General features: G+C 44.8%; 1 long non-coding RNA gene across 1 annotated transcript; it reads left to right on the top strand.

The window, feature by feature from the left end:
* The first annotated feature begins 554 nt into the window (after window positions 1-554).
* LOC142490974 (uncharacterized) lies at window positions 555-7,008 on the top strand. Its single transcript, XR_012800192.1, has 4 exons — window positions 555-743; window positions 6,265-6,411; window positions 6,569-6,643; window positions 6,759-7,008. It is a non-coding gene; the product is annotated as an uncharacterized LOC142490974 (long non-coding RNA).
* The last annotated feature ends 18,045 nt before the right edge of the window (window positions 7,009-25,053 follow it).

Below are 25,053 nucleotides of genomic sequence, written 5' to 3'. Positions count from 1 at the left end.
ATATTAATTTGCCTTTATCAGCCTACTGCACCTCCGTAGCCATTAGCTGTTAGTGATTTTTCACCTTGATATCACTTATCCTTCTCCATTTGGTGTATCAGCAATTGATCTGACATTTTGTGGTGGTTTTATATACATTTCATGTACATTGTATTTAATTATGTTTATTGCATTCTTTTCCTATATATTATATGATTGATATAGGGACTTTGTTTTCCCTGTTTTTTTTTTATACATTTGTCCATATTGTCCATATTGATATGTATTGTTAAGCAGGTGGGTCTTAAAGGTGGATAGTGAGGGTGCTAGGGGCAGTCAGTGAGAAAGGTTTAAGGTAATAGTCGCAGAGAACTTTAATTTTTCACACAGAGTACTGCAATTTCCACAAGTTAATTCTTTATACTCAGCTGGAATTAAATCTGTTTTGCTGAATGTATTTAAGACCTGGTTGGCATAGTCCAGCTCCCTTATGATTAGCATAATGTAAGTCATCTGAATTGCGGGGAATGAAACATTTCAGAGTTAATTATGCAACCATAATTTTGCAGACGGACCTCACATTGCACAAACATGCCAGCAAAGTGTGAATAAAGGCTCTGATTCTCTGTGATTTTGAAGACATGCAACTAAAACATTTTTCAATAACTTTACCAATCACGGTTATGTGCCATTCAGGAAGTGGTTCATCAGCTAAAGTTAACGTCCAGTGAGTAAAAATGAGCACACTGCAGTACAGAACAAAAGTAAGTAAAATTAGGCAGTTTAAATCTAAAATTCATTTTATGTACAAAACAGACGTTCTTGGCGCCAAAAAAATTCACTGATACCTGCTTCCGCTGCCCACTACTAATGGTCTCTATAACCCTCCAGATAAAACACTGTACTGCGTGGGAGGCGTTCTCTGCTGTGGTCTAGACTTCTGCAGAGCAGCATGAAATCTACATTTAATGGGACACATTGCACTAACAAAAATTTTCGTTACATAGTACACTGGCGACACAGTTTATTACACTGCGGCCAGATCCGCAAGCCGGGAGATTTCCCGGCTTGCTAGTGGCCGCCCCTCGGGTCACGCGTCTTCGGGAGCGTGCGCCCCCTGCACGCCCGTCCAGGGGCTCCCCGAGGGAGCCCTGGTGTCCCGCGATCGCGGGACAGCGGCAGGGGGTTCCGGGGGACCCGGCGGACCCGGCAGCGGTAGGGAGAGCGCCCCGATCGGAGGGCGCTCTTCCGCTGCTTCGGCGCGCGCCCGTCACTCTCGGGCGCGCGCCAGGCTACTGCTGCGGCACAGAACGGGCAAATGCTCGAATAAACTGTGCCGCAGCAGTAGATGAGGTTGAAAAAAGACGTACGTCCATCAAGTTCAACCTATGCTAAATTTAGACAACAGATACTTTATCCTATGTCTGTACTTACTCATTGATCCAGAGGAAGGCAAACAAAAAACCCCAGTGACATATCATTCAATGATATATCATAAGGGGAAAAATAAATTCCTTCCTGACTCCAAGAATTGGCAATCGGATTAATCCCTGGATCAACATCCTTCCCATGTTTACTTATTTGGTATATCCCTGTATACCAGGCCTGCACAACTCGTAAAGCGAGAAGGGCCGAACTATTCCAAGGAAAAAAATTTGGGGCCGCACGGGTAAAATCATCATCATCATCATCTCTCCTCCAGCACCTCTCATCATCATCCTCATATCTCCCCCAGAACCCCTCACTATCAACCTTTGCGATACTCCCCATCTATCTCTCATACCCCCATCTCTCCCCTCACCCACACACAATACTCCCTCTCCACATCAAACACACAATACCCCCCTGCACACCACACACATCCCACCCCCCCTGCACCTCACATCCTTCTCCCCCCCGCACCTCCCATCATTCTCCCCCCCTGCACCTCACATAATTCTCCCCCCCATGACCTCACATCACTCTCACCCCCTGCTCCTCACATCACTCTCCCCCCCTGCACCTCACATCACTCTCCCCCCCTGCACCTCACATCACTCTCCCCCCCTGCACCTCATACCACTCTCCCCCCCTGCACCTCACATCACTCTCCCCCCCTGCACCTCACATCACTCTCCCCCCCCTGCACCACACATCACTCTCCCCCCTGCACTTCACATCATTCTCCCCCCCCTTGCACCTCCAATCATCCCCCCTGCACCTCCAATCATCCCCCCTGCACCTCCAACCACCCTCCCCTGCACCTCCAATGACCCCCCCCCTGCACCTCCAATGACCCCCCTGCACCTCCAATGACCCCCCTGCACCTCCAGTGACCCCCCCCACACCTCCAAACATCCCCCCTGCACCTCCAATCACCCCCCCCTGCACCTCCAATCACCCCCCCTGCACCTCCAACAACCCTCCCCTGCACCTTCAATGACCCCTCCTGCACCTCCAATGACCCCCCTGCACCTCCAGTGACCCCCCCACACCTCCAATCACCCCCCCCGCACCTCCAATCACCCCCCCTGCACCTCCAATCACCCCCCCTGCACCTCCAATCAACCCCCCCCTGCACTTCCAATCACCCCACCCCCTGCACCACCAATCACCCCCCCCTGCACCTCCAATCACCCCCCCTGCACCTCCAATCACCCCCCCCTGCACCTCCAATCACCCCCCCCCCCTGCACCTCACCTCAATGCACATCACCTCAATGCATCTCACATCACCCCCGGGACCGCAAGGAATCGCCGCCATTTTTTTTTTAAAGTTTTTTTTTTTTTTTTTTAAATCTCATCGCGGGCCGCACAGAGAGGCCAGGCGGGCCGCACAGAGAGGCCGGACGGGCCGCATGTGGCCTGCGGGCCGTATGTTGTGCAGGCCTGCTGTATACCTTTCCCATCTAAAAAGATGTCTAACCTTTTTTTGAATAAATCTATTGTATCTGCCATCACAGTCTCCATGGGTAATGAATTCCACATTTTAACTGCCCTTACTGTAAAGAACCCTTTCCTTTGTTGCTGGTGAAATCTCCTTTCCTCCAACCTTAAGGGATGGCCCCGAGTCCTTTGTACTGCCCGTGGGATGAACAGTTCTTTTGAAAGCTCCTTGTACTGTCCCCTAATATATTTGTATTTAGTTATCATATCCCCTCTTAGATGCCTCTTTTCTAATGTAAATAAATCTAATTTAGCTAGCCTCTCTTCATAAGTTAGATTGTGCGTCCCCTTTATTAATTTGGTGGCTCTTCTCTGCACTCTCTCTAGTTCTATAATGTCTTTTCTTGGGATTGGTGCCCAAAATTGTTCTCCATATTCAAGGTGTGGTCTTACTAATGCTTTATAAAGGGGCATCATTATGTTTACTTCCCTTCCATCCATTGCCCGTTTGATGCAAGATAAGATCTTGTTTGCCTTTGCAGCTACTGCATGACTTTGGGCACTATTGCTAAGCCTGCTGTCGACAAGCACTCCTGAATCCTTCTCCATCAAGGATTCCCCCAATATATCTCCATTTAATTTGTAAGTCGCCTTTTTATTCTTGCATCCCAAATGCATAACCTTACATTTATCTGTAATAAACCTCATCTGCCATTTACCTGCCCACGTTTCCAGTCTCTCCAAGTCCTTCTGAAGAGAAATTACATCCTGCTCTGATTCTATTACCTTACACAATTTAGTATCATCAGCAAAGATGGAGACTTTGCTCTAAATGCCAACCTCAAGGTCATTAATAAACAAGTTAAAAAGCAGGGGTCCCAGCATGGATCCCTGAGGTACTCCACTCACGACTTTAGCCCAACCTGAAAAAGTTCCATTTATGACAACCCTCTGTTGTCTGTCCTTTAACCAGTTTTCAATCCAGGTGCATATATTATTACTGAGTCCAATTTTCTTTAGTTTGTACACCAACCTCTTGTGTGAAACCGTATCAAAAGCCTTTGCAAAATCTAAGTAAACCACATCAACTGCATTACCCTGGTCTAAATTCCTACTTACCTCCTCAAAGAAACAAATAAGGTTTACATTTAATATTGTTCAGGAAGGCAGAGTTAAGGAGGCTTCATTATACAGGGATGTGTGGATGGAAAGTCGGCGTGGTTGAAGTGGCTTAACAAAGTAACAGAACAGTGCCAGACATTAAAAAAAAAAAGCAGAATGTGTTTTATTTAAGAGAGCCATTTGCACCATAATTTTTACGAAAACTCATACAATATTTGTGTGGAGAAAGCAGAAATGGAGGGAGGATTCCTAAATCAAATTCATGTTTCTTTCAATGAAACATGGAACGGGAAGTGTGTAACAAAAATAAGTATTGGTACAGGCATACCCCGCATTAATGTACGCAATGGGACCGGAGTATATATGTAAAGCGAAAATGTACTTAAAGTGAAACACTACCTTTCTCCACTTATCGATGCACGTACTGTACTGCAATCATCATATACGTGCATAACTAATGTAAATAACGCATTTGTAACAGGCTCTATAGTCTCCCCGCTTGCGCACAGCTTCGGTACAAGTAGGGAGCCGGTATTGCTGTTCAGGACATGCTGACAGGCGCATGCGTAAGCTGCCGTTTGCCTATTGGGTGATATGTCCTTACTCGCTAGTGTACTTAAACTGAGTGTCCTTAAACCAGGGTTTGCCTTTACTCTGCATTTTCTCCTCCCCCCACTCCCATACCATCAGAAGGAGTGGCTCAGTGAGTAAGACACTGACTCTGTACACAATGACACTTTATCTCCCTATGCCTCAGGCACCAAAATCATAGATGGTAAGCTCATCTGTCCAGGGACTGTGTTAAAATCCTATTTATAGTGCTGTGTACTGCGCACTACACTGTCATTGTGAAGCGCTTTGATTGCCATGGGGAGAAATGCACTACATGAAATAAAGTTATTATTATTATCATACTTCCACCAAATTTGATGAAGACGTTAAACCAGAAACCCATGCTGCTCAAAAGATAATGACGCTTTGTGCAGTGGCGTAGCTAGACATGTGCAGGCCCCCGGGCAAAAAAAATTCAGGGCCCCATTTATACTGACTGATCCTCTCTCTCATCATCCCTACAACTAATCATCTCTCCCCCTCACCATCTCTCCCCCTCATCATCATCACCCCCATCTCTCCCCTGATCATCATCACCATCTCTCCCCTTCATCATCAGCACCATCAACATCTCCCCCCCTCACCACCATCACCAGCTCTCCCCCTCATCAGCTGTCTCACCCCCTCATCAGCTCGAGCCTTCATCAGCTCACTCTCTCTCTCCTTCATCAGCTCTCTCTCCCTCCCTAATCAGCTCTCTCTCTCCCTCTAATCAGCTCTCTCTCTCTGCCCTTCAGCTCTCTCTCCCATGCCTGCCTTTGACAGGAGGAGATGATGATCAGAGGAGCAGTCGGTAGAGGTGTGGAGTTGCGCTCTGTCAGCAGACACCGGAAGTAAGAAAGACTTCCTGGTCAGACTGCTAGAGAGCTCCTCCCATGTGGTTCTGCTCTACCTGTGATGATTCCTCCACGACTTATCATTTAATGCCGGGGGGCGTCGCCGTATACAATCTCCCCTCACCTGTCTCTGCTGGGGGGGGGGCCCCAAGAGCGTGGGCCCCCGGACAATAGCTACGCCCCTGGTTTCGGGAACCAAAGGAATGGGATGTTTTAGAGCATGGCCATCTGCAGTTCCACAGATATATATATATAAAAATATATTTATCAGTGGTGGTTTCTCAAGAGGAAAACACTCCTCAGGACTGTCCTGGAGAAGACTATAGAACTGAATCTAGTCTACTGTGCTGAAGCTGGGATATCCTGAAAGTCTGACCTGTTGGAGGTGCTTGAGGACTGGAATTGAGCACCCCTGGCGTACATTATTAGCTGTGAATATTAACTCAACTCAACGCACTGCTCTGCCTTACAAATGTAAAGTGACAACAAACTTCTCATTATACGGAAATTATTAAGTATCCTAATTATTTCAGATGAAGTTGGGGTCTCAAATGTATTTTTTTTGATTGAGCCACCTGCCTTGGATGGTATTAGATTAATTTTCTGGGTCAGAGTTCCACGCTTCCTGATTTGCTGTGATGCCCCAGTGATCCCCAAATGCAGTATGGGCATCTTAGCCTTCAGACTGTGCAGACTAACAGCCTGTCAGTATTTCTTCAAAGAATGTAAATTCCTTTAGGAAGTATCAGCAGTTACTGTCAGAACATAACTGCAAACCGCAGACGCCTGGGGGCTGGGGCCACGGCCTGCTTTTCATTTTGGTTGTAGAAGATTTTCTTTTTTTATTTCAGGATTTTCGGTTCACTTGCGCTGGACAGATCAGGCCGGATTGTGTACGATACAGTTCAGTTCAGTGTTTTCTTTGGCTGACAATTCTACTTTTATAGGAATCCAGGGGCACAATCAGATTAAAATGCAAGACTGGGCCTATTGCAAAGGTGAATTTGCTTTTACACGTGTTAAAATAAAGAATTTTCATACAGATACTGTACACTAGACACCTGTTTCTTTATTGTACTGTTTGAATTGCTGCATTTTTAAATAATGTGTGGGTGTAAGCTACTGAGATAAATAATATTAAATGTGTCTTTTCAGGGGAATGCATTAAAGCTGGATACCCCCATTACTTTGCAAAGATTTGGAAGCTGATGTCCTGATAACAGATTTGAGGTTAGCTTTCTTTAGTTATGAAATATTACAGCAAAAGTGATGTTTAGCATATATTTGTGAAAATTTTGGAAAGTGGTTTTATTCAGTTCAGAAATATTGTTTTTTATTTTCACAGCCGCGCTCCGTGTGTTTCTGATTACTGTGATTCCATCTCTTGAAGACGGCACTCCCATAGTTTGGCAGATGGTAGGTAACAGGAGGCAGCTTTTGGGCACGTTTTGCCTACGCTATTGGCTTACAATGGCATTTTTATACGTGAGTTTTGTTTTTCCCCTTTTTACTCATCATTTGCTACAAATGTTCCATTCACTTTGTGACTCTTCCTTTGCTCTTCACCAGCAAATGTGTGGACCTGTTCATATAAATAAGCACTTTTCCAACCTTTGGCTCGTTGAAAAAGAGTCCGTGCAATGCATTGCAGACCCCAGTGGCCTTAAACAACCTAAATCCACTTGTACAAAGGAAGGCAGCTCCTTAAAAGGAAAAAAAAAAAAAAAAACTCTCCCAAATATAGACTTTTTTCCCCTACATTTTTCCTTAGCTCAATAAAATATATCCCATTCTTTTTTTAAGGGAATAATATCTTGTGGAGTGCTTAATAAATTGGACCCAACCTTGACTTTTCCATATTTATATATTGTAGCTCCCCCTGATCACTTTCGCCTTGGAAGTGCAATTGTTGAAGCATTATTTCGTATATATTTGTATTTTCAATGTTATTAGTTGTCTTGCATTGTCCTGTTCGAAATGATTTAAAAATCCAAATAAATGGTGCCATTAAACTGATGTAAAGAACAGCATTTTGAGGGAATATGTATCATGATATTAGGCTCTGCATGTAGGGATATTGCGCTCACTCAGCCATGACCTAAGATCCATCGATATAGCCGCCTCCCCCCCCCCCTCCACCCCTTGAAACATGCCCGCAAGTAAAACTCGCACACAAGAAAAAGTCTGGAGGTTAAAGGTTAAACGGCCACAGCTTTTATTAAACAGGAAGTGCCAAAAACCCTGCCAGAGTTCTCCACCAACCAGTAAGGCCAATGGTCCTGAAACCATAGCCCTCAAAATTGAGTCTGGCTGGCAAATTTGGGCCTGGGGGGCAAGCCCAACCAACCGGCCCAACAAAATTAGGCGGCCCATAAACCACAGACACCACACACAGACACACGCACCGCAGATACATGCACAATACACAGATGCACGTACCATACAGACACCATACAGAGATACATGCACCATGGACACACCGTACACAGACGCATGCACAGCAGATATACTGTACACACACCCGATTCACGTATCATAGACACATGTATGCCATACACTATGCAAGGAGAAACCTCCATACACATACAAAAGCACAATACACGTGCACGCCAGACACACACACACACACACACACACACACACACACACACACACACACACACACACACACACACACACACACACACACACACACACACACACACACACACACACACACACACACACACACACACACACACACGTGTGTGTGTGTATATATGTCTGTATGTCATGTATATATAAAATAAAAAGATCACTTGTGAGCACATTCACATGTCTTAGGCAGTTCTGCAACCCTGCCTTTCACCATTATCCCCAGCATACAGTGCTTCCACTGCAGCAAGGGATTCTGGGAAATGACATGCAAATGATCACACAATGTGTCACCTTTTGTCTGAAAAAACATTGTTACATGGCGCCTGTGACAGGGTAAATAAAAGCCACCAGTTATATGCCTGAAAAACCTATGTCTAGTCTACAGTGCAGCACTGACTAGGTGAACTTCAGCTGGGAACCTCAGGACAATTAGTTGATCCCAGCTGCCTAATCAAGGTGTGTTAAAACCCAGGCTGTAGACACATGGAGGTTGTTGTTGATGAGAGAGGAGTAAGCTGCTGCTAAAGAGATTTCCTGATACAAGGTCTGATAAACAAAGTAACTGAATTATAAACTGTCGGTCTCCTGCTTAGAAAAGGGATTGCTGCCTGAGTTACACACTGTCTGCTAAAGAGAAATTGTTTTGTTTTGTTGCTGAAGAAAAGCTATTTTTGTTTTGTGTGTTGTATATCTGTTAAGGCTAAATAAATAAGCCTTGGCAAGAAACCCACGTGTGTAGTTGCATGTACCCTGCAACATATGGTGTCAGAAGTGGGATGTTTTTTTTTCAAAAGGCTCCTGCAGTTAAAGGGCCACACACACACACACACACACAAGAATGGAAGAAATGTTGAAAGAGTTTCTGTGTGAGCAAACCAGACAGCAGGGACAGTTAATGCAGGAGCAGAGCAAACAGCAGGGACTGTTAATGCAGGAGCAGGCCCGGCTGCAAGCGGAGAGAGATGAAAGACTACAAGCAGCACAGGATGAGTGGATTGCCAAGCTGCTGACCCAATTCCAAGGGTCTGCCAGTGCAGGACTGGCAAGCAGACCCCCGATACTCCTGAGTTAAATGGCTCCGAACGAGGATCCAGAGGCTTTTTTACTGACTTTTGAAAGAGTTGCCGAAGCTCAGGGCTGGGCTACAGATCGCTGGGCAACTGCTTTGGCCCCGTTCCTCATAGGAGAAGCCCAGGCCTCATATCAGGGCCTCCCAGCAGATCAGGCAATGGACTACCGACAAGTAAAAGCCGCCATACTGGATCGCTTAGCTCTGACCCCAGAGACCTACCAGCAGCAGTTCCGGAACATGAAGTACACCGCTAAGATGAGCGGGTCCTCACACAGCAGTTATTGGACTTGTGTACACGCTGGATACAACCCGAGGAGTGCACTAAGGAGGCAATTCTTGAGCAGGTGGTTTTGGAACAATTTCTACAAATAATACCCCCTTCCGCACGCTCATGGGTAAAATGCCATGCTGCTGAAACCCTTGCTTTGGCGGTCCGACTCATGGAGAACTTCCTTGGGGCTGAGCAGCAGGCGAGTGTCCTGGACCCCACTCCACCGGCACTTGCGGACGCCCAAAGAGGGAGGTCGGATCAATGGGGAACCTATGGCCCGTCACGGAACCGCCAAGTCCAACGGAAGGAGCAGTCGTTCCAGCAAGGACGGAATCCAAATGCTGGTCCCCGCAGAGACCTTCATCTCCTTCCGGATGTCGGCTCATCACAATGTGAGAGGAACTTCCGAGGACGTCGCCCACAGGACCCACCAGATGCCTGGTCTCCAGTAACCGGTCCAGCGGAGCACTATCCACAGCCCCCTCCTGCGAGGGACCCCTCTCCATGTTCTGCCTGCGGAGAACAAGGCCACCGGTATGTGGAATGTCCACTGATGGATTGTTCATTCAGCAGAACCGTCGCCTCGGCTTTTACTAAGGAAAATTACAAGCCCTGGCTACTTCCAGCCCTGATTGGGGGAAAAACGTCCAGGCCCTTGTAGATTCGGGCTCTGGGAAAACTCTGGTCCTCCAGGAACTGTTACCGCCCAACGTGTGTTCTTTTGACTCCCCATGGAGCATAGAATGTATACACGGCGATGTAAAACGCTATCCGACGGCCAAAATCCGGCTACAGGTAAAAGATCAGGAGGCTTACCTCGAAGTAGGAGTCGCTCCTTGGCTCCCTGCCCCCATTATGCTCGGTCGGGACTGGCCTTTCTTTTCGGACCTAATGGTCCCAGTCTTTCACGAGGAGCCTCCTTCTAGGGCTCAGGAGAACCCTGGCAAATTGTTCCCCTTCTCGGCAGACCTTTTTCCCAGTAGACACCGGGTTCAAAAGACTCGGAAGCAAAGACGCTTGGAAAAACAGGACTGGTTGCAGAAATCTGGGTCTCAAGGTGACCATTCTAGTAGTCAGAGGTCACAAGTGATGGCTGGGGATGGTCAAAGGGAGGGGGATATGGGCCCTGGAGAGTTACCAGACCTGTACCTCCCTGACTTTCTCCAGAAGCAAAGGGAAGACCCAGTCCTTGCTAGACAGTATGACACGGTGGTGAAAATTGATGAACAGATTTTAGATGTACAGGGGGTGATAGTATTCCCCCATTTTGGGCTATCAAAGGATATCCTATATAGGGTGAATAGGCAGACACAAACAGGGGAGGTCACCAGACAGATATTGGTTCCCAAGGCGTTTGTTAAATCTGTGTTCACTCTAGCCCATACTGTCCCTTGGGGTGGTCACCTGGGCAGGGATAAAACATTGGACCGTATTTCATCCCGATTCTATTGGCCAGGGATGCATAGTGATATTGCTAAGCTATGTGCAGCATGTCCGGAGTGCCAGCTAACTAGTCCAAAAGGACAAAAAACAGCCCCTTTGGTTCCTCTACCCTTGGTGTCAGTTCCCTTTGAGAGGATTGGGGTAGACTTGGTAGGACCTCTAGAACCTTCTGCGAAAGGACACAGGTTTATCCTTGTAATAGTGGACTATGCAACAAGGTATCCTGAGGCGTTCCCCCTGAGAACAGCAACGGCGAAGCAAGTAGCCAACAAGTTGTTGGAACTGTTCTCACGGGTTGGACTTCCCCAGGTTATGTTGACAGACCAAGGTACAAATTTCATGGCTAAATTGATGCAGGATGTCTTAAAGTTACTAGAGGTCAAGTCTGTTCGGACATCGGTCTACCATCCACAGACTGACGGATTGGTGGAAAGATTTAACCGAACTCTAAAAGGGATGCTGAGGAAATTTGTAGATTCAGAGAAGAGAGCCTGGGATGAACTTATCCCTTTTCTGCTGTTTGCAGTGCGGGAAGTTCCCCAGGCCTCCACGGGATTCTCTCCATTTGAATTGCTCTATGGCCGCCAACCCCGGGGTATCCTAGACCTCCTAAAGGAGTCCTGGGAGGAACAGCAGTCCCCTTCTAAGAATACCCTGCAATATGTACTAAACCTTAGGAAGCGCCTAGATGTGGTCGGCCATTTTGCCAGGGAGAATCTTAGATCAGCCCAGGACAGTCAGGAGAGACATTACAATCAGAATGCTCGCATGAGAGTGTTTCACCCAGGAAACCAGGTGATGTTATTGTTACCCAGTTGCGAGAGTAAACTCCTGGCCAAATGGCAGGGCCCATTCGAAGTACTCCACCGTACGGGTGATGTGGATTACGAGATCGCTCAAACAGGGTCCAGGAAGGGTAAACAAATTTACCATGTGAACTTGCTGAAACCCTGGAAGATGCAGCGGTCTCTATTCATCCACCCGGTGGAGGAGGAAACAGACTTGGGTCCTCAGCCTCCACGGGATAACATCGTGAGTGACGATAAAATCCCAATGGGTAACCAGTTGTCCTCTGAACAAAAAGGGGACTTGTTAGCAATAATTACACAATTCCAGGATGTTTTTTTCTGACTTACAAGGACAAACTAACTTAATTTCCCATGCAATTGAGACAGCACCTGGGGTAAAAGTACGTTCCCATCCTTATAGGTTGCCTGAAAGTCGTAGGGCTCTGGTAGAGAAGGAGGTACAAGAAATGTTACACTTAGGAGTGATTGAGGAATCATGCAGTGAGTGGTGTAGTCCACTAATTATGGTCCCTAAACCTGATGGGAAGGTAAGATTTTGTGTGGACCTTCGAAAGGTCAATGCGGTATCCAAGTTTGACGCATATCCGATGCCAAGGGTGGACGAATTAATTGACGCCCTTGGTAACGCGGAATATATATCCACGTTGGACTTGACAAAAGGATACTGGCAAATACCCTTAGAGGAAAAGTCCAAATGCAAAACAGCTTTTGCCACTCCCATGGGTTTATACCAGTTTGGACTGCATGGAGCGCCAGCCACATTTCAGAGACTCATGGATAAGGTACTGAGGCCCCATAGGACTTATGCCGCAGCCTACCTAGATGACATTGTCATTTATAGTAAACACTGGCGGGCCCATCTAAATAGGCTGAAAGCGGTCCTCAAATCTCTAAGAGAGGCAGGGCTCACAGCCAACCCTAAGAAATGTGCCTTGGGTAAAGCGGAAACCAAATATTTAGGGTATGCAGTGGGAGGTGGAAAAGTAAGGCCACTAGCCGACAAGGTAGCTGCCCTGAAAGAAGTTCCGACCCCCCCAAAAAAAACACAGGTACGCTCTCTGCTGGGTTTAGCAGGGTACTACCGGCGGTTCATCCCCAACTATTCGGAAGTGGTAGCCCCTTTAACGGACCTCACAAAAAAATGTGCCCCTACACAAGTGGTGTGGTCAAGGGATTGTCAGAGAGCCTTTGAGGACATAAAAAGGTGTCTATCAGAGGGTCCCATGCTTAGAAGCCCAGACTTCAACAGCCCTTTTATAGTGCAAACAGATGCATCAGAGATAGGGCTAGGGGCAGTGTTGTCACAACAGTTTGAGGGAGTTGAACATCCTATCCTTTTCCTGAGTAGGAAATTGTTCCCAAGGGAAAAAAACTACTCAGTGATTGAGAAAGAGTGCCTCGCAGTAAAGTGGGCAATCGAGGCTTTGAGGCATTACCTGGCAGGAGTCCATTTTACTTTGGTGACAGATCATGCTCCACTGAAGTGGTTAAATAGCATGAAGGATTCCAATGCTAGATTGACTAGGTGGTACATGGCCCTCCAACCCTTCTCATTTGATATTCAGCATAGGCCGGGAAAAGAGAACGCAAATGCTGACTTCTTTTCTAGAGAAGGGGTGGATGGTCGGGCTTAGCCGTGCGTAGCCCCAGCCACACACTAACAGGGGAGGAATGTGACAGGGTAAATAAAAGCCACCAGTTATACGCCTGGAAAACCTATGTCTAGTCTGCAGTGCAGCATTGACTAGGTTAACTTCAGCTGGGAACCTCAGGACAATTAGTTGGATCCCAGCTGCCTAATCAAGGTGTGTTAAAACCCAGGCTGTAGACACATGGAGGTTGTTGTTGATGAGAGAGGAATAAGCTGCTGCTAAAGAGATTTCCTGATACAAGGTCTGATAAACAAAGTAACTGAATTATAAACTGTCGGTCTCCTGCTTAGAAAAGGGATTGCTGCCTGAGTTACACACTGTCTGCTAAAGAGAAACTGTTTTGTTTTGTTGCTGAAGAAAAGCTATTTTTGTTTTGTGTGTTGTATATCTGTTAAGGCTAAATAAATAAGCCTTGGCAAGAAACCCACGTGTGTAGTTGCATGTACCCTGCAACAGAGCCCATATAAGCTTATGCTCGCTGTTAGCACAGATTTAAAGCACAGCATGGGAATCAGATGCAAAGCCAGAGAAACCATTCACAGACATGTTTCAACCTTAATGGGTATCATCAGTGTGAAGTTGGTTGTACTGCTGGCTTTGCAATTTTGAAGACTTTAGGGTTTACCGTCTCGTTTTAAGTTATGGTGGATGGGTTTCTTGTTGCCTTTTTTACCCACCATAACTTAAAACATGATGGTAAACCCTGTCAGGCATAACCCAGAGGAAGGTTCCATTTGTGGAATCGAAACGTTGCTTTTCTGAGTGTCTACATCTTCAATATAACTCCTGAAGTTTACCCCTTGTGTGCTGTCTCTTCTTGCTGGACTACAATCTGGTAATTATATATATATATATATATATATATATATATATATATATATATATATATATATATATATATATATATATATATATATATATATATATATATATATATATATATATATATACAAACAAAACAATAAAGCAGCGCCTAGTGAGGGTGTAGATATAAAAAATGATATACTAAAATATATGTGTTAATATTAAAAATACTAAACTAAGTGCCTATCCTAGTGTTAATCAAGTGAACAGTGTATATCCTACATATAATATGAAAAACTATGATAGGTGATACAAAACACAATAAAATGAATAAATAAAATGAACAAAAATTAATATATGAAAAAGAAAATGTGATAAAGAGGGTAAAACCAGTCCTCAAAACAATAGTCCAATGATGAAAAATAAAGGTTGGTTTCGGGGGTCTCCGGCTGCTCTCAGGGGGATTAACCACATCCGAATGGAATCTGCAGAAAGGAGATAGGAGAGAGCGCACGCCCCATAGTATAAAACCGTAAATTTATTGAGGGGAAGGGGGGGGGTAAAAAATGCACTCACAATGGTACAAGTTTTAAAAGCATATTGTGATCATAATCACAACCATCCGGTAACTGCAATTGATGCTGTAGAAGACTCTCGGTCCCGAAAATGGATAAACCACACTGTTGCAAGATTTCCTGGGTAGATGGATAGTTAGGAAACAAGTTCCAAAGATATATATATATATATATAGATAGATAGATAGATAGATAGATATAGGTTCCTTACCGAGTAAATCCAGGATCCCAAGATCACAAGGCAAGAAGGAGACAGCACACTCAGGAGGTACAAAAAAAGCATGTATTCTGTAGAAAAACTGGCACATAAACCCGACGTTTCGGTCCTTGGCACAGGACCTTTCTCAAGGGAGTGCTCTGTACATAATGATACCTGACAAACATATATACCCACCACCCATCAACAAACAGATCCCTGATAGGCTAAACCACGATGTTAAACAGCTGTAGACACTAGCTAATCAAATACGACATCAGCACTGAGCAACAGTGGTGTCGGGTGGCGTCTCACGTATCTTAGTAACCATTAACAATGGCGCACATGCGCAACATACGTCACAACTACAAATAATAAATATATAAAGGTAATTGCTAGAAAACACGAGCGTTCAATGCGTATGCTAGGTTTCCACGAATAAATAGCAAAGCATATGTATGGAGCATACCATGGTATTACATAATGAAAATAGCGACTGTAGTGACTATCAATTAAATACCGGCGTCAGCACAGGGAAACACAGTGTCGGATAGCGTCTAACGTAACCAGGTAACCACCACTGCAAAGCAACAATGGCGTTTTTCAGCATGCGTAACAACAAAGAAATATAAAGAAAATTCCTGAGGGATGCAAGCGACCAATGTGCACACTGAGCTGACTCGGATAGGCAACCTAACACATAGGAAGAGCATCACGTAACATAACTTGTTGAAAATAAATAGATAATTACCCAAAATGTCACAAAGACACACACAGCAGCTGCAATCACAATATAAAAAAAGCAAGCGTGATAGTGCATGCGTGACTAGCATAATTATTGAACAAGTGTCATAACATCAGATAGCCATAGTAAAATAGGGAAAAATAATAAGGTGAAAGACAAAAAATAAGGGACAGGAAGGGAAGTGTTCCTTGGAGTCCCAAGACACATGAGGAGTGAACACATAAAAATAGGGCAGATAGACAGAAGACTGGACCCAAAATGAAAGCAGAGGCATACCTCCTGAGTGTGCTGTCCCCTTCTTGCCTTGTGATCTTGGGATCCTGTAATTACTCGGTAAGGAACCTATCTATACATTACCTGTATGGGACAAGCACCTATTTCCAGTTTATGTGTGTGCAACACTATTGCTCCTATATTTCTTTGTTGTTACGCATGCTGAAAAACGCCATTGTTGCTTTGCAGTGGTGGTTACCTGGTTACGTTAGACGCTATCCGACACTGTGTTTCCCTGTGCTGACGCTGGTATTTAATTGATAGTCACTACAGTCGCTATTTTCATTATGTAATACCATGGTATGCTCCGTACATATGCTTTGCTATTTATTCGTGGAAACCTAGCATACAGTACGCATTGAACGCTCGTGTTTTCTAGCAATTACCTTTATATATTTATTATTTGTAGTTGTGACGTATGTTGCGCATGTGCGCCATTGTTAATGGTTACTAAGATACGTGAGACGCCACCCGACACCACTGTTGCTCAGTGCTGATGTCGTATTTGATTAGCTAGTGTCTACAGCTGTTTAACATCATGGTTTAGCCTATCAGGGATCTGTTTGTTGATGGGTGGTGGGTATATATGTTTGTCAGGTATCATTATGTACAGAGCACTCCCTTGAGAAAGGTCCTGTGCCAAGGACCGAAACGTCAGGTTTATGTGCCAGTTTTTCTACTGAATACACACTTTTTTTGTACCTCCTGAGAGTGCTGTCTCCTTCTTGCCTTGTGATCTTGGGATCCTGGATTTACTCGGTAAGGAACCTATCTATACATTACCTGTATGGGACAAGCACCTATTTCCAGTTTATGTGTGTGCCATCTGCCTATTTTTATGTCATTACCTTATGAGATGTGCACCCGATTCAATTGCCCTGTTGGTTCCTGCTTTGTTTAGGAAACCTCCTCTGTCTTTGATATTATTCAGATTTGTTTCATCTATATTCATTACATAGTGATTTTTACAAAGATGGAAGACTTTACGGACATGTCTGGGATTTTATCATCTATCTCAGAGAGTGTTAGCTATAGTGAGGCAGAGATTGCAATAATAAGGTTTACTGATACCTTTGAGGAGGCATTAGGGTGTGACAAGGCACCAGATGTCTATAATGAGCTCATCAAATTGAAAAAGAGGGATGTTGACTACTATTTACATGGGGTCACTCTGTCGCACTACCATAGAGAAAAATTGATTCCAAGGGGATTTCGCATTAAGAACCAACCCACAATAGGTCGCACTGACCCTGAATTTTGCAAAAAATGGGTGGGAATTCTCAATAAATGTTCATTCGACCTCATGATTCTAGTTATTCAACAATCTAGCAAGGAAATGGCACGTTTAAAGAACGAAATAGCAATTATTACAGACCAACATGCTGATACATTAGCTTCCGATACATCTACTGATTGGACCACTAAGATACAAACAACACTTGACTCCTATCGTGATACCCTCACCGCATACAAACGTGAAAAACTCAAGCAGGTGAAAGGTGACTATCAGGATAAACGTGTCTATAGGTGGCTCCTTGGGCTTAGTGAACCCGGGATTGGCCGTGGTGGCTATAAGAGATGCTACTCACGTTCTAAAAAATCTCAAAAACAACACACAGGTTATATTACCAGTGATACAGATGCCTCTGATACACCTGAGAATGCATCAAGGGATCCTTTTTTAGGAGACAGCACTGGAATGGCGCTCAGACCACCGATACCAGACTCAGACGTGGGAGAAAGACCAGGCGAGGGGGCAGGAAGCAGAAGATATCTGGAACGGGACTCAAAGCGGGGGAGAGGACGCACAAGGAGGAGGTAATTTTTAATCTTTCCTCCCATCAACTCATTTCAGCTGAGCTCAGTGTCCTCCAGAAAAGCCTCTCATATGTGCCGACCAATTGCCAAAATCCATTCAATTGGGAATTTGACTTATTTAAATTGGATCGACAACTACGCCTTAAAGACTTCTTTTCCAGGACTGAGACAGCACACTCCAACATCCCTCCATCCAACACGGCTATACATAAATTCAAGAACAAGAGTACTTTTGACCCAGTAGTCACTAATCACAGCATAACGACCTTTATGGGACTACTAGGCAGTGATACTAGACATCATGTTAAGAACCACAAGAGGAGTTTCTCCAATCTGTCTGTTGAGGAAAAACAAGCCATCAAAACACTCCAGGCCAATGACGATATCATAATAAAACCTGCTGACAAAGGTGGGGGCATTGTGATTTTGAATTACATTGACTATAGGACTGAGATCATGAGACAACTTGGGGACCCTTGTTACTATAAAAAACTTAATGGTGACCCTACAATGATCTATAAGCGTGAAATTGACTCCACCATCCAATTGGGAATTAGCAACTCATGGATTTCTGAAGAAATCGGATCCTTCCTAACTGTAACGATGCGCGGAACACGCCCCCTGCGGCGGGTCCCTTCCTTACCTGTTTACTTCTGATCGCCGCCCTCTAGCTGCGAGTCAAGATCCTGTGTCTTTAAGGATTCTGAAGCAAGCAACGCCATCTTGCTTTCTGGCAAACCCTGCCCTCTTCCTCCTGACAGGAAGTAAGCCTCTCTTTGACTTTCTCTCTGCTATTAGTCTTTTGCTACCAGCCCTGGTGCCTGCTAGTACTCATCGCATACCTGCCTGGACCTCCTTGGAACCTTTACTAATCTCCTGTGGATTCCGGAAGACTGGGACAGTCACTCTTATACTACTGAGGTTAGTTTATCGTCGGGTAGTGTAGGTACCTGCTTAGTAGGGTTCACCTTGATGTGGTAGCAGGCTTATAATTCCTTGGCCAATGGATTAGACTAAGAACCCTTATGTTATGTTTAGTTTCGCTGCACCTTGCTGTTTCTGGCACTAGGCCTTTAAGAAGTCTGGACGTTCTCCTAGAAGCAGTCCTTCTCTGGATGTTACCTTGTGCTCTGGACTCTATGCCCATGTTCCTGGTTTCCATTTCCAGACTCCTGTGCTGAAGCGTTGGTTTCCCACAACCCCGCGTTGGTGCCTGAGAACGCGCGCAATCCCGCTCTGCTGTCAGAGCATGCGTGCACATGCAGCTGGATAAGTCGTGTCTCTGAGCTAGGCACCGCACCTCCGGACGTGTCATGCATTCTCATGCGCGCGGCGCGGTCACGTGACTACGTGCGCCGATCCCAAGCTGCGCGGCAACTTACTCCCTTCGTATCCCCTGCGGCCTCCCCACCTCGCTAACGGGCCCTTCCCTTTCTCCCTGCGCTTGTGAGGAGAGCACAAGCGTAACACTTAGGCTAAGGCCCCGCTCCCAGAGTCAGCGCACCTGCGCTGCTGACAGGCGGTGCGCTGAGATACACAGACCGCGATCTGCGGTCTGTAGGGAGCGGGAGCCGGAGCGGGAGGTGGGCGGTTTGATCGGGAGGTGGGCGGGAGGTGGGCGGTTTGACAGGGAGGGGGGGCGTGGCTTGAGCGGAGGGACCCGCTACTCTCCCCCCCTCCCTCCACGGACTCGGGCTGGAGCTGGAAGGTAAGTTTAAACACACACACGCAGGCACTCATTCATACACGCGCACACACACACACACAGGCAGGCACTCACGCACTCATACACACACACACACACACACAGACAGAGGCAGGCACTCACGCACTCAGACACATACACACACAGGCACGCACGCACTCAGACACACACATACACACACACACACAGACAGGCACGCACGCACTCAGACACACACACAGAGAAAGGCACTCACCTGCTTTCACTCCACACTCCTCCCCGCTCCCCGAAGCCTCTCCTCCTCCCGAAGCCTCCCCTCCCCATTGGCTCACAGCCACACACGTCACGCGTCAACGCTAGGAAACACCATTCTCTGGTGTCTCCAGCGGCTGACGCGCTACAGCGTGTAGTCAGCTGTGCCGCCAGGGGGGACCGGGACTGGCTCGCGAGGATTCCCCTGCTGGTGGGGAACTCGCGACCCGCCGCCCGCGCCAACGAGCGCAGCGGGACCGAGGCCTAACACAGTGTCATCCAGTGATACCAGTCATTTATGTACTCCCAAAAGTAGACAAATCTAGCCAGAAGCCACCTGGTAGACCCATCATAGCAGCGATGGGATCCCTGTGTCAACCCTTATCCCAGTATGTTGATTACCCATTACAACCGTTGGTGGTCAATATGAGATCGTACATTAAGGACACCACAGACTTTATTAACCAACTGGGTAAGATCACATTTGACATGTCTGATATGTTGCTGGTGACACTGGACGTCACCAGCCTCTACACGAACATCCCACACGTGGAAGAATTGGATGCCATTCAGGAGCAATATTCCCTAATCACTGACCATGATGGTCCCCCCACAGAATATATCTTGCAGCTAGTTGATATCATTCTCCATAAAAACTTATTTCGCTTTGAACGTGATTTCTATCTACAACTCACTGGGACGGCGATGGGATCAAACATGGCACCTTCGTATGCAAACCTGTTCATGAACAGCTATGAACAAGTACACATTCTAGGTGATGCCCCCCTTTCAACATACATTAATCACTATGTACGCTATATCGACGATATCTTCCTCATTTGGGGTGGCTCAGAGGGGGAGCTTTCGCAATTTGTTGCATATTTGAATCTGATTCCATCCACGATACGTTTCACTGTCACTAAAAGTATGGACAGTATCACTTTCCTGGACACGATGATTTACAAAAAGGATGGTAAATTGGAGACTACGATCTTCCAAAAACCCACTGACAAGAACTCTTTACTATATGCCACCAGCCACCACCCTGAGCCACTTAAACGTGGCCTCCCTTATTCACAAATGCTGAGGGTCAAGCGTATCACCAGTGATCCGTCACTTGTTGAGGCCTCACTTCTTACAATGGCCCAAAGGTTCATGGATCGGGGCTATCCGAGGACTGAGATTAATGCGGCCTTAAAAAGAGTTCAGGCCATCAAGAGGGAATCTCTCCTCATACCTCATACAGCCATCAATGAAGATCAATGCATCAACATTAGCAGTACCTATTCAACAGCCTCTAACTACATTAAGCGAAGCATTGGCAAGAATTGGCATATCTTAAGCAATGATATTCAAATTGGCCAATTGTGCAAAGCACCGCCACGTATGTGCTACCGTCGAGGCAGAAATCTTCGAGACACATTGGTGCAGGCTGATCCATCGAGCAAATATACACCAACCCTAACATGGCTTAGGAGGAAACCTGGCACCTACAAATGCCATGGCTGCATTCATTGCAGCTTCATGCAGACTGGTAAATCTTTCTCTCATCCACACAATGGGTATCCTATTCCCATCAGATCTTACATTAACTGTGAGACACGGTTTGCAGTTTACTTCATCAAATGTCCATGTGGACTCTATTATATAGGGAAAACAAGCCGGATGTTTAAGGAAAGGATGGCCGTTCATAGGTCCACCATTAGAAAAGCTTTGTTGGATACTGACAACGGGGATGACCTACAACATCTACCAGTGGCCAGACACTTCAGGCAACACAAACATAGTTTATCCACACTGAAGTGTATGCCTATCCTACAAGCCAACACATCCTCACGTGGGGGGGATAGCAGTAAGTTGCTGCTTCAACTGGAGGCCAAAATGATCTATGAGTTAAGAACAATGTCACCACACGGTCTCAATTAAGATTTTCGCCTAGGATGTTTTATTTAATATGCCAAGAAACAAAGTTGACATTTGGGACTCTTTTTGCACATTGTCTTTATTTTTGTATGCCAATTTTTGCTTTTTGGTTTTTCTTTTGATTTTTCTTTTGATTTGCTATTTTTGCATTTGTGCTTTGCATAATCTTTGTATTTTTTTGCTTTTTTGCATGATTTGCATTTTTTTGCACATTTGTGGTTCTTCCACATTAGCTCTTTGTTGGTCGTGTCTGTATTTTATTTTTATTTTGTTGTTTATTCTCCTTTCTATTGCCTAATCTCTTTTTGCCCACTGTACTTAACAGTGATGTTATATCGGTATGCCTCTGCTTTCATTTTGGGTCCAGTCTTCTGTCTATCTGCCCTATTTTTATGTGTTCACTCCTCATGTGTCTTGGGACTCCAAGGAACACTTCCCTTCCCATCCCTTATTTTTTGTCTTTCACCTTATTATTTTTCCCTATTTTACTATGGCTATCTGATGTTATGACACTTGTTCAATAATTATGCTAGTCACGCATGCACTATCACGCTTGCTTTTTTTATATTGTGATTGCAGCTGCTGTGTGTGTCTTTGTGACATTTTGGGTAATTATCTATTTATTTTCAACAAGTTATGTTACGTGATGCTCTTCCTATGTGTTAGGTTGCCTATCCGAGTCAGCTCAGTGTGCACATTGGTCGCTTGCATCCCTCAGGAATTTTCTTTATATTTCTTTGTTGTTACGCATGCTGAAAAACGCCATTGTTGCTTTGCAGTGGTGGTTACCTGGTTACGTTAGACGCTATCCGACACTGTGTTTCCCTGTGCTGACGCCGGTATTTAATTGATAGTCACTACAGTCGCTATTTTCATTATGTAATACCATGGTATGCTCCATACATATGCTTTGCTATTTATTCGTGGAAACCTAGCATACAGTACGCATTGAACGCTCGTGTTTTCTAGCAATTACCTTTATATATTTATTATTTGTAGTTGTGACGTATGTTGCGCATGTGCGCCATTGTTAATGGTTACTAAGATACGTGAGACGCCACCCGACACCACTGTTGCTCAGTGCTGATGTCGTATTTGATTAGCTAGTGTCTACAGCTGTTTAACATCATGGTTTAGCCTATCAGGGATCTGTTTGTTGATGGGTGGTGGGTATATATGTTTGTCAGGTATCATTATGTACAGAGCACTCCCTTGAGAAAGGTCCTGTGCCAAGGACCGAAACATCGAGTTTATGTGGCAGTTTTTCTACTGAATACATGCTTTTTTTGTACCTCCTGAGTGTGCTGTCTCCTTCTTGCCTTGTGATCCTGGATTTACTCGGTAAGGAACCTATCTATACATTACCTGTATGGGACAAGCACCTATTTCCAGTTTATGTGTGTGCCATCTGCATATATATATATATATATATATATATATATATATATATATATATATATATATATATATATATATATATATATATATCAAAAAATAAATAGATGATACCGTTCTGTGGCTAACGAAATGCTTTTACATTGTAACATCGCCGGAAGAAGAGATCAGTGTATCTCGAAAGCTCGCACAAATAAAAGCATTTCGTTAGCCACAGAACGGTATCATCTATTTATTTTTTGATTATTGAAGCTCGGCTAACACGGTACTGATACCTCTACATGTGTGTGTGTGTATATATATATATATATATATATATATATATATATATATATATATATATATAATATATATATATATAATATATAATATATATATATATATATATACACACACACACATGTAGAGGTATCAGTACCGTGTTAGCCGAGCTTCAATAATCAAAAAATAAATAGATGATACCGTTCTGTGGCTAACGAAATGCTTTTATTTGTGCGAGCTTTCGAGATACACTGATCTCTTATATATATATATATATACACACAAACATATATACATATACACATACAGTACATATACACATACAGTACATATACACATACACACTTCCATTAACAGCAGCACACTACAGGCAGCTCTGGGAGACGAGAGATGGAGCTGCTGGGCTCTACAGTGCCACCTGTTGGCCAGAATGTACAGTGCGGCACACAGCTTCTCTCTACTGCCAATCGGCCCAATTTGTTCAAATCTAACCGGACTGGGGGGCAATTTCCATCTGGCCAGTCCACACCTGCCGCAAAACCCACCAGCCAGGCACCACACAGCCCCAGCCACTCAGATGACTCATCATCAGCTGCGTGAGTGGACCCCAGGTACCCAAAGCACAATGAGTCCTGCCCACTCGCCAATAAATACCACCACTAGGCAGTTACTGTACCCACATAGCCCTGTCCAGCAAGGATACCCCAGGGCCGGACCTTGACCATCTGCTGCCCTAAGCTATATCAAGTTTGATGCCCCAAAAATTAGAAATAGATTTATTATTCTGACTGAGGGGAAAATATAAACATGAAACAAAAATGAATGAAAGCATTATACTAGCATTGTTTAGAAAACAAAGATGATGCTGTAAAGCTAAAATGAACAGTGATTGCACATCACATTAATTTTAATAGTTAAAACATTTTTTTCCTGATATTTGGAGAGCAAAGTCATTGATGTTGTCTTCAAGCTACAAAGTGTGTCACTTTCGATACCCATGATGCTTAGGGCAGATATCTTTTCTTGATGCATTGTTGTTCACAGTTAATTCTTGATGTGTTTCAATTGCGAGAATGACCTTTCTCCTGAGCAGTCCATATTTATGGAGCATCTTCTTTTTTCCATATCTTCTTTATTTATCATCCGATTTTGATAAAACATCAAATGCATCATTTCCCCCCTGTTTTTGATGCCACAAGCTTATGCGCAAGTCATGGCTACTAGTCCTACTTTATGGTAGGATATGTCTTAATATTCTGCGTTATCACTGCCATTGAATCCTATGCACACGAATGTGATATTCTGTGTTATCAGTAAAGCTGCGCTTATAATGCCGTTGACAGCGACGGTGATGTCACGCTGCGCTCACTGGAAAAATCAAATTGACTTCCAGTGACCAATCCATCGCTCCGTCCTTACTATAAGTGCACGTGACGGCTTCAATACATTTGTTTTGAAGCGACGTCACGTCACTGTCGCCGGCACTATAAGCGCAGCCTAAAGCTTGCTTCAGCTGTCTAAGTAAATTATTTCATGTGTGGGTACATGGAGCAATGAAACAACATTAGAGACAAGCTCTGTATCCGTGCACAGAAAAGTGCATAAACCTTGATGTATCATATAATATATCCAGGTATAATATCAAATCCACATGGATGGCAGGTAATTAATCCAACATGGAGCAACAGTAGCATTGTTTGGGACGAAATTAGGCAACAAACCGTTGCAAAACAATTAAGTTCTACATGTCGTGCCATCTTTTCTCTCTTCTCTATGTCACAAAAGGGACTACTGTATACTGAATTTATGGTAATAAACACTTCTTCCTGT

The sequence above is a fragment of the Ascaphus truei genome, chromosome 3, assembly GCF_040206685.1.
Source record: "Ascaphus truei isolate aAscTru1 chromosome 3, aAscTru1.hap1, whole genome shotgun sequence".
Taxonomy (NCBI): Eukaryota; Metazoa; Chordata; class Amphibia; order Anura; family Ascaphidae; genus Ascaphus; species Ascaphus truei.
The sequence above is the reverse complement of the archived record's forward strand: the minus strand, read 5'-3'. Positions and strand labels throughout refer to the sequence as shown.